The sequence below is a fragment of the Astatotilapia calliptera genome, chromosome 3 (assembly GCF_964374335.1).
Source record: "Astatotilapia calliptera chromosome 3, fAstCal68.1, whole genome shotgun sequence".
In the NCBI taxonomy this organism is placed as follows: domain Eukaryota; kingdom Metazoa; phylum Chordata; class Actinopteri; order Cichliformes; family Cichlidae; genus Astatotilapia; species Astatotilapia calliptera.
Genome location: NC_137424.1, coordinates 49,990,929 through 50,009,143, shown reverse-complemented (window position 1 = coordinate 50,009,143; position 18,215 = coordinate 49,990,929). Strand labels below are relative to the sequence as shown.

At 37.0% G+C, this 18,215-nt stretch overlaps 1 long non-coding RNA gene across 1 annotated transcript; it reads left to right on the top strand.

Moving 5' to 3' along the window:
* The first annotated feature begins 6,540 nt into the window (after positions 1-6,540).
* On the top strand, positions 6,541-13,725 carry LOC145421437 (uncharacterized). The gene is made up of 3 exons (XR_013902796.1): positions 6,541-10,126; positions 11,297-11,323; positions 12,614-13,725. It is a non-coding gene; the product is annotated as an uncharacterized LOC145421437 (long non-coding RNA).
* The last annotated feature ends 4,490 nt before the right edge of the window (positions 13,726-18,215 follow it).

The window sequence follows — 18,215 nt, the reverse complement described above, 5'->3', positions numbered from 1 at the left end:
TTGTGGGATTTATAGAATTTTGGCAAATCTCCTCAGACTAACACAAGGTCAGAAAACTCTCCATATAAAGTCAATGGAGAGTTTGTTCAAAATCACCGCTGCATTTCTTTAATGAGAGGCATATTCGAATCGTCATATCTCCTTAACGAAGCAAAGTTAAGACATGAGGCTTGTCCCGGTATATCTTCAGACACTCGTGACGCTCACAATTCAAGAATTTCTTTCTCACCTATTACCGTTCTGAAATGAGTTGGACTTGTTTGAGGGTAGGAAATTTGTCCTTCGCTCAGATTTCTTCAGATTTCAAACTGTGGAAATGAACCACTTTTTTCTCTCGTCATAACTTTTTGTTGGATTTCCACAGAGACCTGAAAATTTCCATGATTGTTCACCAAAGCCTGCTGTCTCTTACGGTGAAAGAATGATATCGATACTCCAAATAGATTTAGAGTTAGAAAGCGTTGTTTGAGGGCAAGTCAAGGCAGTTTTTGCTTCGCTCTACTCAGTTATGGTGCATTACAAGTCAAATATCTTTAATAATTCATATTTTAATGATAAATTGTTAACACTGGAAGATTCCCCCATCTCTTCTGAACAAAACGGTGTAAGAATGACGGCTCTAGCCCCTACGGTTAGGAAATTATGGTCATTTGTTTGAGGGGAGTCCTCACTATGAGAAATAGGCTGCAATAATCCTGTGCCTCTCTGTGCTGCGTGTGTAAAAAGATGCACCTGTTTTGGCGGGAAAACGTAAACAGCCACTCTGATTGGTGGATTTAAATTTGGCAGCTCTCTCCCTCTGTGTCTGTGTGTGTGTGTGTGTGTGTGTGTGTGTGTGTGTGTGTGTGTGTGTGTGTGTGTGTGTGTGTGTGTGTGTGTGTGTTTAGTGGGAGAGAGAGGACCCTGCCCTTATTTGGCAGCATGTCATTGTAGGATTTAAATTGAATATAGTTAGACTGGTTGACTGGATTAGAACCTGTGTTTGTGTGTCCCTCTGTGCATTTGTGTTTCAATATGCCTCCATATTTGTCATTTTGTAAGTTATTACTATTCTGCTAAATTATAGTATTTCTGCTTTTTATAGGATTTGTGCTTAATATAGTATTTCTGCTAAATTGTAGTATTTCTGCTTTTTATACTATTTGTGCTAAAACATAGTATTTCTACTAAATGTAGTACTTATGCTTAATCATACGATTTCTGCTTTTTATAGGATTTGTGCCTAATATAGTATTTCTGCTTTTTATAAGATTTGTGCTTAATATAGTATTTCTGCTAAATTATAGTATTTCTGCTTTTTATAGTATTTGTGCTAAAACATAGTATTTCTACTAAATGTAGTACTTATGCTTAATCATACGATTTCTGCTTTTTATAGGATTTGTGCCTAATATAGTATTTCTGCTTTTTATAGGATTTGTGCTTAATATAGTATTTCTGCTAAATTATAGTATTTCTGCTTTTTATAGTATTTGTGCTAAAACATAGTATTTCTACTAAATGTAGTATTTATGCTTAATCATAGTATTTCTATATATTTCTGCCAGGTCCCCAGGCAGCCAATCCTCTGTGAGGACTGAGGCATTCAAATTTTCAAATCAGGGCCTGCATGGCTTCCCAGCCAGCCAATCATATATGTGGCCTCAGCCATTCAAATTTGCATATTGGGGAATTCATGGCTTCTAAGTCAAGAAGTCATCCATGTCATATATCTCTAAAAATTCATATTTTAATGATAAATTGTCAACACTTGAAGATTCCCCCATCACTTCTGAACAAAACGGTGTAATATGACCGTTCTAGCCTCTACGGTTAGGAAATTATGGTCATTTGTTTGAGGTGAGTCGTCATTATGAGAAATAGACTGCAAAAATCCTGTGCCTCTCTGTGCTGCGTGTGTAAACAGAAGCACCTGTTTTGGAGGGAAAAAGTGCACAGGCTCTCTGATTGGTGGATTCAAATTCAGCTGCTCCCAGGCTGACCTAGAAACTTACTTCTCTCTCCCTGTGTGTGTGTGTGTGTGTGTGTGTGTGTGTGTGAGAGAGAGAGAGAGAGAGAGAGAGAGAGAGAGAGAGAAAGGCTTTTAATCGGATGATCTCATTCTAAGATTCAAATTCAATATATTTAGACTGGGTGACTGGGTGACTGTGTGTTTCCTTATGTGTACATATTTGTGATTGTGTGGCTGTTATAGATTTTTTTGCCAATTTTTTTCATTTAACAAGTATATTTGAGGGACCCTCAGCATGTTCAGCATTTTTTCAGCTGTATATAATATAGTATTTCTGCTAAATTATAGTATTTCTGCTAAATTATAGTATTTCTGCCAAATTATAATATTTGTGCTAAAACATAGTCTTAATTTAAAATTACAATATTCATAGTTCATCACAGTGTCTCTGGTAAATCACAATATTTCTGCTCTGTTGTACTATTTTTCTAAATCATAGTGTTTCTGTAATGTTTAAGTATTTTTGGCTAAATATATTCTTTCTGTTATCTTATACTATTTCTCCTAAATTCTTGTATTTTTGAGAAGTTATCATGTTTCTGGTAAGTTACAATATTTCTGCTAAATTCTGCTATGCTATTGTATTTCTGCCAAGTATTATGTTTCCTCTAAGATATTGCAGTTTTGCTAAGTTATTCCATTTTAGCAAACTTCTTTTGCTTCTGCAAAGTTTTTACAATTTCTGCAACTTTTCAGCTTTTTCAGCTACTTTTTGCATACAGCTTCAGCTTTAAGCATCCACACTGCATTTTCGCAGGAAATGCAAATTTTTCTAGTTGTGTGGATGCTTTAAGCATCCACACTATTGAGTTCCTGTTTCTCTTTATTCTTTATTATTGTGTGGATGCTTTAAGCATCCACACTATTGAGTTCCTGTTTCTCTTTATTCTTTATTATTATTATTATTCTTCAAGTTGCTCATTTTTCGTCCTTTAACTACTTCCACAATTTTTGTGCTATTTTCACCGTTCAAACTTTAAACTATTCTGCTATTTCTGCTAATTTGCGCTATGATTTTTGCTATTTTTTGCTATTATACTTTTTAAAATATTAAGCTTTTTTCCTTTAATTTGTCCCATTGAAATGAATGGAAAACTTCTGCAATTCTGCTAAATTTTGCTTGTTTTTGAAACTTAACTACTTCCTCATACTTTCGCCTAGAAAAACCATTCAAACTTTAAAATGTTCACAAATTATTGGGCTATTCATGTATGATTCAGCTTTTTCAAATCTTTTACCGTTTTACTTTTATGCCTCTTAAAGTTTTGAGTTGCAAAATTGTGATTTTTCACAAAATACATGCGTTGTTATGGTTGCTATGCTCTTGGCTTCCAGTGTGTCACTGAAGGTTTTGCAATTTTCACTTCATGTCCGAACAACTTCTTGCTACTTGCTCAATTTTCACTCAACTTCCACAAATTATACATCAAAACGTAGGTATTTTTGCTGGCTTTCAGAAAATGTCACTATCATTGTTGTGGGATTTATAGAATTTTTGCAAATCTCCTCAGACTAACACAATGTCAGAAAACTCTCCATATAAAGTGAATGGAGAGCTTGTTCAAAATCATCGCTGCATTTCTGTAATGAGAGGCATATTCGAATCGTCATATCTCCTTAACGAAGCAAAGTTAAGACATGAGGCTTGTCCCGGTATATCTTCAGACACTCCTGACGCTCACAATTCAAGAATTTCTTTCTCACCTATTACCGTTCTGAAATGAGTTGGACTTGTTTGAGGGTAGGAAATTTGTCCTTCGCTCAGATTTCTTCAGATTTCAAACTCTGGAAATGAACCACTTTTTTCTCTCGTCATAACTTTTTGTTGGATTTCCACAGAGACCTGAAAATTTCTCTGACTGTTCACCAAAGCCTGCTGTCTCTTACGGTGAAAGAATGATATCGATACTCCAAATAGATTTAGAGTTAGAAAGCGTTGTTTGAGGGCAAGTCAAGGCAGTTTTTGCTTCGCTCTGCTCAGTTATGGTGCATTAGAAGTCTAATATCTTTAATAATTCATATTTTAATGATAAATTGTTAACACTGGAAGATTCCCCCATCTCTTCTGAACAAAACGGTGTAAGAATGACCGCTCTAGCCCCTACGGTTAGGAAATTATGGTCATTTGTTTGAGGGAAGTCCTCACTATGAGAAATAGGCTGCAATAATCCTGTGCCTCTCTGTCCTGCGTGTGTAAAAAGATGCACCTGTTTTGGCGGGAAAACGTAAACAGCCACTCTGATTGGTGGATTTAAATTCGGCAGCTCTCTCCCTCTGTGTCTGTCTGTGTGTGTGTGTGTGTGTGTGTGTGTGTGTGTGTGTGTGTGTGTGTGTGTGTGTGTGTGTGTGTGTTTAGTGGGAGAGAGAGGACCCTGCCCTTATTTGGCAGCATGTCATTGTAGGATTTAAATTGAATATAGTTAGACTGGTTGACTGGATTAGAGCCTGTGTTTGTGTGTCCCTCTGTGCATTTGTGTTTCAATATGCCTTCATATTTGTAATTTTGTAAGTTATTACTATTCTGCTAAATGATACTATTTCTGCTTTTCATAAGATTTGTGCCTAATATAGTATTTCTGCTAAATTATAGTATTTATTATTTTTATAGGATTTGTGCCAAACATAGTATTTCTGTTAAATTATAGTATTTCTGCTTTTTATACTATTTGTGCCTAATATAGTATTTCTGCTTTTTATAGGATTTGTACCTAATATAGTATTTCTGCTTTTTATAGGATTTGTGCTTAATATAGTATTTCTGCTAAATTATAGTATTTCTGCTTTTTATAGTATTTGTGCTAAAACATAGTATTTCTACTAAATGTAGTATTTATGCTTAATCATAGTATTTCTATATATTTCTGCCAGGTCCCCAGGCAGCCAATCCTCTGTGAGGACTTAGACATTCAAATTTTCAAATCAGGGCCTGCACGGTTTCCCAGCCAATCATATATGTGTCCTGAGGCATTCAAATTTGCATATTGGGGCCTTCATGGCTTCTAAGCCAGCCAATCATATCTGAGGGCTGAGGAATTCAAATCCACAAATCAGGGCCTGCACAGCTTCCCAGCCAGCCAATCATGTATGTGGGCTCCAGGTATTCAAATTTGCATATTGGGGAATTCGTGGCTTCTAAGTCAACAAGTCATCCATGTCATATATCTCTAAAAATTCATATTTTAATGATAAATTGTCAACACTTGAAGATTCCCCCATCTCTTCTGAACAAAACGGTGTAAGAATGACCGCTCTAGCCCCTATGGTTAGGAAATTATGGTCATTTGTTTGAGGGGAGTCCTCACTATGAGAAATAGGCTGCAATAATCCTGTGCCTCTCTGTGCTGCGTGTGTAAAAAGAGGCACATGTTTTGGCGGGAAAAAGTACACAGGCTCTCTGATTGGTGGATTCAAATTCAGCAGCTCCCAGGCTGACCTAGAAACTTACTTCTCTCTCCCTGTGCATTTTTTTGCTGATTTTTTCATTTAACAAGTATATTTGAGGGACCCTCAGCATGTTCAGCATTTTTTCAGCTGTCCATTTTGCTTTTCCAATTTTTCTGTTTAACTTATTACTATTGTGCTAAATCATACTGTTTCTGCTATTTTATAAGATTTGTGCTTAATATAGTATTTCTGCTTTTAATAGAATTTGTGCTTAATATAGTATTTCTGCTTTTTATAGAATTTGTGCTTAATATAGTATTTCTGCTTTTTATAGGATTTGTGCTTAATATAGTATTTCTGCTTTTTATATGATTTGTGCTTAATATAGTATTTCTGCTAAATTATAGTATTTCTGCTTTTTATAGGATTTGTGCTAAAACATAGTATTTCTACTAAATGTAGTATTTATGCTTAATCATAGTATTTCTATATATTTCTGCCAGGTCCCCAGGCAGCCAATCCTCTGTGAGGACTTAGACATTCAAATTTTCAAATCAGGTCCTGCACGGTTTCCCAGCCAATCATATATGTGTCCTGAGGCATTCAAATTTGCATATTGGGGACTTCATGGCTTCTAAGCCAGCCAATCATATCTGAGGGCTGAGGAATTCAAATCCACAAATCAGGGCCTGCACGGCTTCCCAGCCAGCCAATCACATATGTGGTCTCAGGCATTCAAATTTGCATATTGGGGAATTCGTGGCTTCTAAGTCAACAAGTCATCCATGTCATATATCTCTAAAAATTCATATTTTAATATTAAATTGTCAACACTTGAAGATTCCCCCACCTCTTCTGAACAAAACGGTGTAAGAATGACCGTTCTAGCCCCTACGGTTAGGAAATTACGGTCATTTGTTTGAGGGAGTCGTCACTATGAGAAATAGACTGCAAAAATCCTGTGTCTCTCTGTGCTGCTGCGTGTGTAAACAGATGCACCTGTTTTGGTGGGGAAAAGTGCACAGGCTCTCTGATTGGTGGATTCAAATTCAGCAGTTCCCAGGCTGACCTAGAAACTTAGTCCTCTCTCCCTGTGTGTGTGTGTGTGTGTGTGTGTGTGTGTGTGTGTGTGTGTGTGTGTGTGTGTGTGTGTGTGTGTGTGTGTGACAGAGAGAGAGAGAGAGAGAGAGAGAGAGAGAGAGAAAGCCTTTTAATGGGATGATCTCATTGTAAGATTCAAATTCAATATATTTAGACTGGTTGACTGAATTGGATCTTGTGTGTGTGTCTCTCTGTGCATGTGTGTTTCCTTATGTGTACATATTTGTGATTGTGTGGCTGTTATATATTTTTTTGCTGATTTTTTTTTCATTTAACAAGTATATTTGAGGGACCCTCAGCATGTTCAGCATTTTTTCAGCTGTCCATTTTGCTTTTCCAATTTTTCTGTTTAACTTATTACTATTGTGCTAAGTCATACTATTTCTGCTATTTTATAAGATTTGTGCTTAATATAGTATTTCTGCTTTTATAGGATTTGTGCTTAATATAGTATTTCTGCTTTTTATAAGATTTGTGCTTAATATAGTATTTCTGCTAAATGTAGTATTTATGCTTAATCATACTATTTCTGCTTTTCATAGGATTTGTGCTTAATATAGTATTTCTGCTAAATGTAGTATTTCTGATTAATTATAGTATTTCTGCTAAATTATAGTATTTCTGCCAAATTATAATATTTGTGCTAAAACATAGTCTTAATTTAAAATTACAATATTCATAGTTCATCACAGTGTCTCTGGTAAATCACAATATTTCTGCTCTGTTGTACTATTTTTCTAAATCATAGTGTTTCTGTAATGTTTAAGTATTTTTGGCTAAATATATTCTTTCTGTTATCTTATACTATTTCTCCTAAATTCTTGTATTTTTGAGAAGTTATCATGTTTCTGGTAAGTTACAATATTTCTGCTAAATTCTGCTATGCTATTGTATTTCTGCCAAGTATTATGTTTCCTCTAAGATATTGCAGTTCTGCTAAGTTATTCCATTTTAGCAAAGTTCCTTTGCTTCTGCAAAGTTTTTACAATTTCTGCAACTTTTCAGCTTTTTCAGCTAGTTTTAGCAGACAGCTTCAGCTTTAAAGCAATTCAGAATTCATGATTACAACCAATATGTAGTAGAATAAAAGAAACAAATGTGCAATGAACATATCAGGAGTCCCTGTTAAAAAGTCTCATAGCAGTGTGGTTAAGGGACCTCCTGAACCTCTTGAGTCCTGCAGTGGAGTGAGATGAACCTCTGCAGCTCCTACTGTGAGGATGCTTAGGCGATCACCAACACCAGCTCCTTGGTGTTGGTGTTCAGCAGAAGACTGTTCTTATTACTGCAGTCAGTTAAATAAATCTATCATAATAAAGTACATTTTAACATAATGACCTTGTGTTTATTTATGTCTTTTAACCATTATTTCAAATTCAAAGAATCCTGTTTTAAACATTTATTAAACTTATAGAATTAAATTTCTGCTAGTTGCTTTTTGTTGCAAAAAAATCTAGTATAATAATATTTAAATTTACATATATTTTTCACGTTTTCCATGCCAATTTTGTGTAATTGCGGAGTTTCCCACTACCCGTGAATGCCTCTTTTTTTAACGTCTCTGCCTGACTCCTGAATCTCCGTCCACTCTCAGCTCGATCCCCACCGGTAAGCGCTGCTTCTCTGTCTCTCTTTTCTGAAATGAAATGTCTATAAGCTGTATGAGGGATTTACCCAGTTGTTGTTAGTGACTTATGAAGCCAGTCGAAGTATAAGTCATGTTAAAGTAACACAATGGCTGCTTTTTTAGTGAAACGTTGTAATTTTACTATTTAAAAGGAGTGTTTGGTATGCTAGCACTAAGTGCTAACGCCTAGCCTAGCTGCTATAGGCCCAGTGTGAAATTAATATGGTTCATTTGATTGTTTATTACAGTTATTGTGTTGTATTTGGTTCATTCGGTGTGTTAGTGTTTCTGAGTCTGTTAGGGAAGCTGAAGTTAATTCTCTTCACAAATCAGTCAGTTAAAAACGGCCTCATTCTTTCGGTTGTAAGGTAATGAGCCGTCATTTTAGAACCACTGATTAGCTGCTGAAGCAGCAGGGTCGGCAACTTCAAAGGAGCCATTTTACCGCCATTAGCTGTGTCCCAAAACGTCGGCTGCATCTTTCGGAGGACCCAGCCTTCGCGGTCTACGTGGACCGAGAAGGCTGTGAAACTGGACGGTCTAGCCTTCAGATTTGCGTCACCGCTGTCTCGCTGGAGTTTAATAAACTCGGCCGTCTGCTCCTTGCTATTTAAAATATAACAGGACACTGGCGTAAATTCTCGACCGTTTAACGTTTATTGAGCTGTGTGAAAATCCCGGAGGAACCCACCGGATTGATTAATAAAGCTTTATTTAATCTAATAATCTAATAACTTTGATCTCAGCCAAACCGATTTACTCCAGAACAAATAAAACACAGAAAAAGGCAAACAATTACATTTTTAAGTTATCAGAGTGACTTGTATATCATGTTTAACCTGAGTAGCGAAAGAGCGGGGGTCTGAACCCCCCTCCCAGCTTGCCATCGAGCCGGTGGGTGACAGACGTCTCTGAAAACGTCGGCACACTTTTGCAAATATGCGATGTCTTGATAAACCAAGCAGATATTTACACCGCTACTTTCTCGCCTAAAAATATGTTAAAAGTTTATTCGGGGAAATGAAGGACTCATTTGTCGGCCGCATTTGAGACAGCCTTCGTCGACTGGCTGTGACATAATCGGCCTTCAAATGCGGCCTCCGGAGGATGCAGCCGACATTTTGGGACACAGCTTCTGACTGAAAGCCGGGAGAAAAAGAGTCACGTGCCTGTACCGGTGTGTTTTTGTGCTGTGGGTTAATTAACAGAAGGGAGAGAGAGAGTGAGGATGAAACACATAATATAAGAATAATAACATCTCTTAACAAGAAGTTTTTTTTTAATTAGGTAATTTTAGTTTTTTAGTTAAATTTTAAGAACTGTTTAACAAACACTTGTTTGTGCAGGTTTTTTTTTTTTTTTTAAATGAAACCTACACCTGCAGCTCTGTTTAACTTCTCACTTTGTGAAAAACTAACGAAATATAAAAAAGTCCACCTTCAAATAAATAAAATGCAGCAGTGCACCATTAATATTATAAATATGATATGTAGATATTTAAAACAACAGCATATTAAATGATACTGTGTGCAGGTGATAATATTTTTAGGAAGCAGAATTTGAATGCAGACGAACTCAAATGTTGAAGCCTACAAAAATATCATCCAAGCTTTCATTTATGATTGTTCATGCTTTGAAATTGTGATGTCAGAATTTGATAAAGTGTGCAGAGCTAGGTGTAGCAAATCATTGCTTATTAAATCTACTGTGTTATCTAATAGCACCAAACTAATAGAGCTATCACATAACTAAGAGACGTGTGTGGCTTATTACAAATGGATGAAACCATATTTTACCTTAATGAAGACAGTAATCTTTAATAAGGTGTAGAAAAAGGTGAGTTGTTTGTTGCTGTGGTAAACAAAGAATGTACTGAATCTTTTGTACTACACAGAGTGATGCAGTATTGACTGTGATGCTGATTTGAGTTGTCTCATTCTGTATTTTTGTGCTTTGTCTTTTGTTACACAGAGTGAAAGAGATCTTTGGTTTTGCCTTTGCTGGTAAGTAAACAGTGATTGTAACTGAGGCAGTATGAACCTGGCATTGCGTAGCACATTTGACAACTTACATACAGTAGTTTGACTTTTTGTGATATGTTTCCATTTACTGATGGGCAAAAACACAAAGTCAGGATTTATTACCTGTAGCAGCAAAGTCCTCACACGGGACCTCTGACTGTCCCTGAAAATGTCCCTGAAGTTTAATAGCCCATTTATGTATGATTTAAATTTCTTATGGCTTATTGAATCCAAACATAGCTAAATGTCAGTTGTTCATTTTCTCCTTATGTTTGTGGATTTAAGTAGCAGACAAAACAATGAAAGTGTTTTAGGGGAGTCAGTATAAGTGGTTGCTCAAACACTTAAGAGCTGCACAGGTATTGATTCATATTGTCTCTCAAATTCTGCTGATGTGTTACATTAAAGTCAGAACACTGTAGAAGTATTTTGTACAGTTAAGCAATAATGAAAAACTAAGAAAACCAGAGGTGTGAGTGGACATTGTTAGGTACATTACAGCCAGTGTGTCTAATTAGTTTATCACTTATTTGGTGAATATAATGTGTTTTAAAATTTAATAGAAAAGTTGCCAAAAAGGTACACTGCAAAATACATAAATATTCCTAGCAACAGGTATAATGAAAGGACTTTTTAGTGTAAAAATTTAAGACATTTAATTTTAATTACAAAACATGGTGCACCTCTGCTATTGTAACATGTCAATATTTAAAACTATTTTAAGATTTACATATTCATATCAAACATGACGAGGTTTTCTGTTGCTTCTGATTTATATAATTATTTTGTATCTAACATTTTTAAAAGTTTTGGCTTTCACACTTTAGTAGTACTGACCTGTTGTAGAAAATGTTGGAGCCACAAAGCTTCTGTGTAGGAAATATTTGGTATATCCTGCACTTGTGCCAACAAATATTGGTGGCTATTCTTTATATTTCTGTAGTAATGAATGCTTTTATTACACTTGCTACAGCCATGTGAGACGCTGCAGTTCATTTATCTCCTCTTTAGACTACATTAAGCTCATAAAGCCTTAAATAAATTAAGAATTTTACTAGTTAATTTATGTCACAGTAAATTGGATTGTGTGTGAAGAGGCTCAACAGTCTGAATCATCAAACAGTGATCTGATTAATTGTTTCCTTTCTCTAGACTGCTGATCTGATCGTCTCCAGTCTGGTAAGTAAAGGTTTGTCTGAGGTACAGTGCTGGGAAATGTTTCTCATTATAGGACATTCAGTTTAGTGGAGTGAGTCAGCACAGCTCTTGGGAATAATCAGATCGTAGAAAAGTCTGTGTAAACATTTCCAGACTTACAGATCTCTCTTATCATCATAGTACATTTTTAATTAGGCCCTAATATCGGCCATGCTAAGTTTATTGTAGATTTAGTGGAGTGTGTATTAAACATGCCCCATATTTGACTGAAAAATGTAGAAACTGCTGTTTAGGAGTCATCTGTCTCCAAATTTTTCATTTTGCCAAAAGTCATACTGAGTAAATTATTTTTTACTTTTATGTTAACGGCTCCCCAGACATTATGATATACTGTTGAACCAGGTAAGTACACACAGAAACGGGAATTTGAGACCTTTGGGCATTTAGGATCATGTGAGTTGAGTGCTGTGAAGTGTTTAAAGCAGGTGGTCTGAAACTGTCTGCTCTGACTTCATTGTGTGGGTTTAGCTTGACCATATAATGTTTATGGTAAGTTACTGTAGCACCACATCTTGGTTTACAGACTGTGTTTGTTTTTATTGTGTTAATAGAATGCAAAAATGTCCTTAGAAATGTTCCACCACCATATGATAAACATTTTCATTCAGTTGAATCTAATAATGTACTGTACGACTCTTCAGTGTGTAATGATATATATATGTTCTGTATTTTTCGGACTGTAAGGCGCACTAAATTCTAAGGCACATTAAGCCAAACAAAACAGATAAGTCAAACTTTATTCAACTCATTTACAATAACTCTCAAAATTGTTCAGTTGTAAGACATAAAATACAGAACAATACACTCACTTTTCAGGATTTATGGACTGATGAATGTGGATTGATCAGTTTGAAATCTGCTTCATAAGCATGGCTCTCAACAGGTGCCAGGCCCTTATACACACACACACCATATTATGTTGAAGCACAGTACGAATTACTCTATGAGGGTGCTGACTATGTTAGCCATGCTCCTTAGAAAAAAAGAAAAAAAAAAAAAAGAAAAGCCATGCTCCGACAATACATCAAGTGGTGCTGCTTTGTAGCTTACCAAAGTCATACTAAAACATTTGACAGAGTGCCGTGTACCACATAGAATTGGTTTGAAATCAGTAAGCACAACCATACAGAAGGTGCACTGTCTATTTTTGAGAAAATTAAAGGCTTTTAAATGTGCCTTATAGTCTGAAAAATACGGTAAAGCCAGGTTTATTGGAAGTGTGTCTAATTCCACTTTCTTTCTGTCTTACAGGTGACCTGCTGCAGAAAACCCTCTCCCTCTATCATTAACAAGCCATTAACAAGCAAATTCAGTCTGTCCTATCACTCTCCCTCTCCCTGCTCCATCTTTTTTGACAAGCCATTCTATCTTCTATCCATTCTCCGCCATGTACTCTATCTAATTTTGACAAGCATAAGCCCTAGTTTGACAAGAAACCAAGTTTGACAACAAACCAAGGTTGACAACAAACCAAGTTTTTGGAAATTGAAGTTACCGCAACTTCGACGATCTGTTTTCAGAAATCTGAGAGATCTCTGCTCTCACTGCTCCTTCTTTCCTGTCGTTAAACTCTCTCATATCCACTCATTTTACTGGAAATTACAAGTAAGAAGTTGAATATACAGTATAGTAGAAGTCACTGTAGAAACTACTTACACAGCCCTACATTTGTCATTTTAATTTTGCATTACACTTTGGAATAAACATTGATTGGCTTACAGGTGCAATTGCTTTGATAAATTATATAAAATATACACCTCTTAAAGGTTTATTTGTAATAAGACAATCTGGTTATTTTGTAATATATACATTCAGACTGCTCTATTTACATAAATATTAAATTAGATTCAAATACATTTTTCAAGTCTGTTTCATTGACTATAACATTTGACTACAGTAAGTTTATACTAATATTATTTAAGGAAAAACCCATTTCTATTACTCAGTGTAAGTATTGAGTTACAATTGTCATTGAGAAGCTGCCCTGAGGACCCAGACTTCCTGTTTCCTGACTGCTGCAGAACATCCAGCTGAAGAATCCTCATCGCCTGTCATCTGATCACCACACCACCACAGCTCCTTATATTTGCTTTAGATTTTAGATATCTCAAAGATTTACACAAAGTCTACTTCAAAGCTAAGAGTTTTATTATAGCCTGTTGATTGTTGAGATTTATTCTGCATATTACTTCACAGAAGTATAGACCTATTCATTAACCAGTCTGGTTAAAAAAAAGAAGTAATAATATACAGTTGTTGAAAAAGCTACAATAAAACGTTTTTAAGGATCTTTCAATAACTTTTATATTGAGTTTGTATTTAAGCCAGCCTTTTACATCAATTAAACGGTCATAAGAACACTTTACCATTTGTATAGTTGATCCATTTAATAGAAACTTGAGTTTTTCAGTGTTTACAGGTTGAGTTTTGTATACATTTGTGTATAAATACATATAAGGTCCAGTTTGTACTTGCACAAAATGCCAAGGAAAGGTCAAAGGTCACAGTCCCAGAAGCTTAGATGGCAAAAGCAGAAGGAGCAGGTAAATCTTTCTCAGACCGGTGAGCAGGTTAAGGTGTCTGTTACAAGTATTCCCAGTCCAGAAGTGCAGCTCAGCGTTCAGACGGCCGCAGTGTCTTATGCAGATGTGGTAAAGAGAGGTGTTTGCTCATCATCTGTGCCAAATGCTAAAGAACAACAGGTAATCCAGACTGAACCCCAGCTAACTGTGCAAACGCAGCATGATGGAGAAGCTCCAGGACCGTCTCATGTACAGGTTACAAACAGTGAAAGTCGTCCACGAGTGAGTAGCATCTGTGCGTCTCGAAGCCAGGCCAATGCTAAGTATGGAAAGTACCGGAATCAGCAATGCATGGCGAACAGTTTGGTTTTCCTGTCATTCTTACACGAGGATGAATTCATTACCAGAGCAGATCTCAACCGTGTGTTGGACAAAGGCCATGCCGTGTATTCAGATGCCAGAAAGAGGTTTGTGAACAGCGTGTTTCTAGCCTGTGATGAACTTCCCACTGTGATCATCAGCCGCAGACACGAGTATCAAGTCGACATGTCTCAGTTTGCTCATTATGGCACATTTGACGGTACAGATCATCTTCCGAGCCTTGAACAGGGACTACAGCGTTTGGCTTCAGAGTTTCGCTACGCTTTGCTAGTCATGGGAGGAACAGCCATCGCAGTTTCCAGGCTGACTTCAGGTGAATACGCATACTTTGACCCTCACCCACGTAAGTCTACAGGAATGCCATTGTCGCTAAGTGTAAGTGGTGGAACTGCAGTTATGTTAAAATTCACACGTCTTAACGACATGATTGACAGGATCAAACGTTTGTACCGAATGTGTAGCATCGCACCAACCTGTGCTTATGAGCTACAGCCTGTTGAGTTCCACAGTGAAAACGCTGCTGACCAAAGAAATGCTGATGAAAACAGACAAACAGCTACAACTGTTTCAGCACCAGCTTTAAATGAACCTGAATTTGAAACCCCAAAGTCCACTGAGCAGACACAGAAAACTGTGGCCGACACTTTAGCTACTGAAGTGATGTCATCCAGAGTGGATTATTCAAATGAGCCAGCTGCTGAGCTGAACAATTCTGATTATTTAGAAATAGAAACCTCTGCATCTTCTGTGAGAGAACCTCAGGTAACATCAGATTCTGTTCCTCAGAAGGATCCAACCGCTGCCAACCGCTGTTCAACAAAGACAACACAGGAACTTTCACATAAACTGCTGAAATATAGTAAACAGGGAAGGAAAAAAATGAGGAGAAGATCATTGGCCCAACAAAAACTACCAAAAAGAAAGGATCCTGATCACAGACAAAAGAAGACTGTGTACAAAAGTAATCTATATAAGCTAAATCCTATATATAGAGAGAAACAGAGGGAACATTTGAGAAAGATCTATAAGGAAAGAGATGATTTTAAGGAAAAACAGAAGGCGCAAATGAGAAGGATCTATAGAGAAAGTGCTAAAATTAGAGAGAGAAAAAGAGAACGTGTCATAAGGATGTATAAAGAAGATTCTTTATTCAGAGAAAAGCAGAAGGAACGAATAACAAGAACATACAAAGAATCTCCCGTGTTCCGAGAAAAGCAGAAGGAACGAATAACAAGAACATACAGAGAATCTCCCGTGTTCCGAGAAAAGCAGAAGGAACGAATAACAAGAACATACAGAGAATCTCCCGTGTTCCGAGAAAAGCAGAAGGAACGAATAACAAGAACATACAGAACTTGTGCCGAATTCAGAGAGAAACATAAAGCTTACATGAGGTCATATGTTTCTAACCTATATAAAGAAAGTGTAGAATTTAGACAGAAAAAAAAATGTTACATCACTAAACGTTATGGAGAAGAGAGACAATTTCAGCAACAACACAAAGAGAATATGAGAGAACGAATGAGAGTAAAATATTGGAACGGTTTTTCTTTTAGACAGATGCATAATATCAGATGTGCAATGAACATAAAAAGAAAATATCGTCAGATGCATCGACCAGCTGAAAGTTTACAGTGTCATCCAGATAACAGTTTAATGAATGAGGCCATATCTCGTTTCAGATCCAACATTAAGTCAGCACCATCTTATGTTTGTACTGTTTGTCTAAAAGCTTCTTTTCCTAATCAGGTGAAAATCTGCAAAAGAGAAAATTACTCAAAACACCAAACTGTAGCTCAGCAGTGTCTAACTGGTAAATTTGTTCATGTGTGTGATGAAGCATGTAATGATCACTGCAGCTTTCCTGTTGAGAGAAAAAAGGAGTATATCTGTCACACGTGTCACAGTTCCCTCAAAAGTGGATGCATGCCCAGGCTTGCTGCTGTCAACGGTTTAGAACTGCAGGATATTCCAGCTGAACTGTGTGATCTCAACATTCTGGAGAGACATCTGATTGCCAAATGCATACCATTTGCAAAGATTATTCCTCTTCCAAAGGGCAGACAAAGACTCATACGTGGTAATGTGGTGTGTGTACCATCTGAAGTCCAACAAACAGTTGACTATCTACCTCGGCTCAGAAGCCAATCACAGATCATGAGGGTGAAATTGAAAAGACGACTGTGCTACAAAGGCCATCAGCTGTTCCAGACTGTCACCTGGTCTAAACTGATCGAAGCCCTGCGTAAACTGAAACAGATTCACCCACAGTACACAGATATTGTTATCAGAGATGATGCATTGCTTTGTGATCCAACATTACCTGATGATGACAGCAGTGATGAAGCCAGCATGGGAAGTGATGATTATGATGAAGCAGATTTAATGGAAATTGACAACTATGAAAAAGATGCCCTTTTGTGCGAAAGTGAGTCTGAAAGTGAACAAGCTATTAATATGCAATCCTGTGATGAACAACCAGAGGAACAAAATCCAGATGAACCAGAAAGTGATTTGAACAATGGAGGTTTTGCTCTAGAAAGTTGTCTGCAGCCCGTTGACATTTCAGAAGAGATTCTCTGTTTCAGTGATAACACATATTGTGGGGCTCCTGCAGAAAGAAACAATCCTGTCAGCTTCTTCAGAACTCCTCATTTGGAAGCCATGGCATTTCCTGTGCAGTTTCCTACTGGTCAGAATACACTGGATGAAAAGAGACTTCTTAAACTCACACCAAGTGCTTACTTCAAGTCAAGGCTTTTCAACATTGATGCAAGATTTGCTAAAGACACAAATTACCTGTTTTTCTCACAGTTTGTCACTGAAATACATTTGGCTAATTCCAGCATGACAATACAGCTAAGGAAAGGTAAAACTATGACCAAAGATGGACGCAAAATCACATCAGGAATGTTACAAAGTAAGACAGAAGTAGAGAAGCTGGTAAGAAATAAAGATGCAATCAGATTTATGCAGCCACTCAGAGGAACTCCAGCTTACTGGCAGAAAACTACCAAAGATTTATTCAGTATGCTTCGTCAAATAGGAACACCTCAGTTCTTTGTCACTTTCTCTGCTGCTGAGATGAGATGGCCTGAAGTGATTCAAGCAATAAAGAGACAGCAAGGTGAAGAGGTTGATTTTGGAGCCCTGGACTGGTCAGAAAAGTGTGAAATTCTAAGATCAAATCCAGTAACTACCATGCGGATGTTTGATAAGCGTGTTGAGGCTTTGTTCAGAGATTTGCTTTTTTCTCCTGCACAGCCCCTTGGTGAGATCATTGATTACTTTTACAGAGTTGAGTTCCAGCACAGAGGTAGTCCGCATATACACATGTTGCTGTGGATTCGAGAAAAGGTAGAAGCAGATGTGGATGACGACCAAACTGTCTGTGACTTTGTGGACAGATACATCTCAGCTCAACTCCCTGATCCAGAAAAGCAACCTGAACTGCACAAAAAAGTCACTGAACTACAAAAGCACAGCAAAAACCACACAAAAACATGCTTTAAGAGTGTGAACTCTGGTTGTAGATTTGGGTTTCCAAAACCACCATCCACAAGAACAATGATTGTGAGACAGGATGAGGATTCAGACACTGAAGCTGCAAAAGCCAAACTCAGACCTTTGTTGAACCTGCTGAAGGAACCTGAAGCTGCTTCCCTCACCATAGAGCAGATTCTGTCACGATGCAACTTGACAATGAATGAGTATGAACAATGCCTCCAGAACATAAACAAGAAAACAGGTCTGATTCTGAAACGTGACCCAAAGGACTGTTGGATCAACAATTACAACCCACACCTGCTTGAAGCCTGGAACTCTAATTTAGATGTCTCATTCATTTTGAATGCCTATTCATGTGTAGAATACCTCTGTAAATATATAACGAAGAAAGAATCTGGCCTCTCTGAATACCTGAAGACAGTTATTGATAACTCTGGAAACAA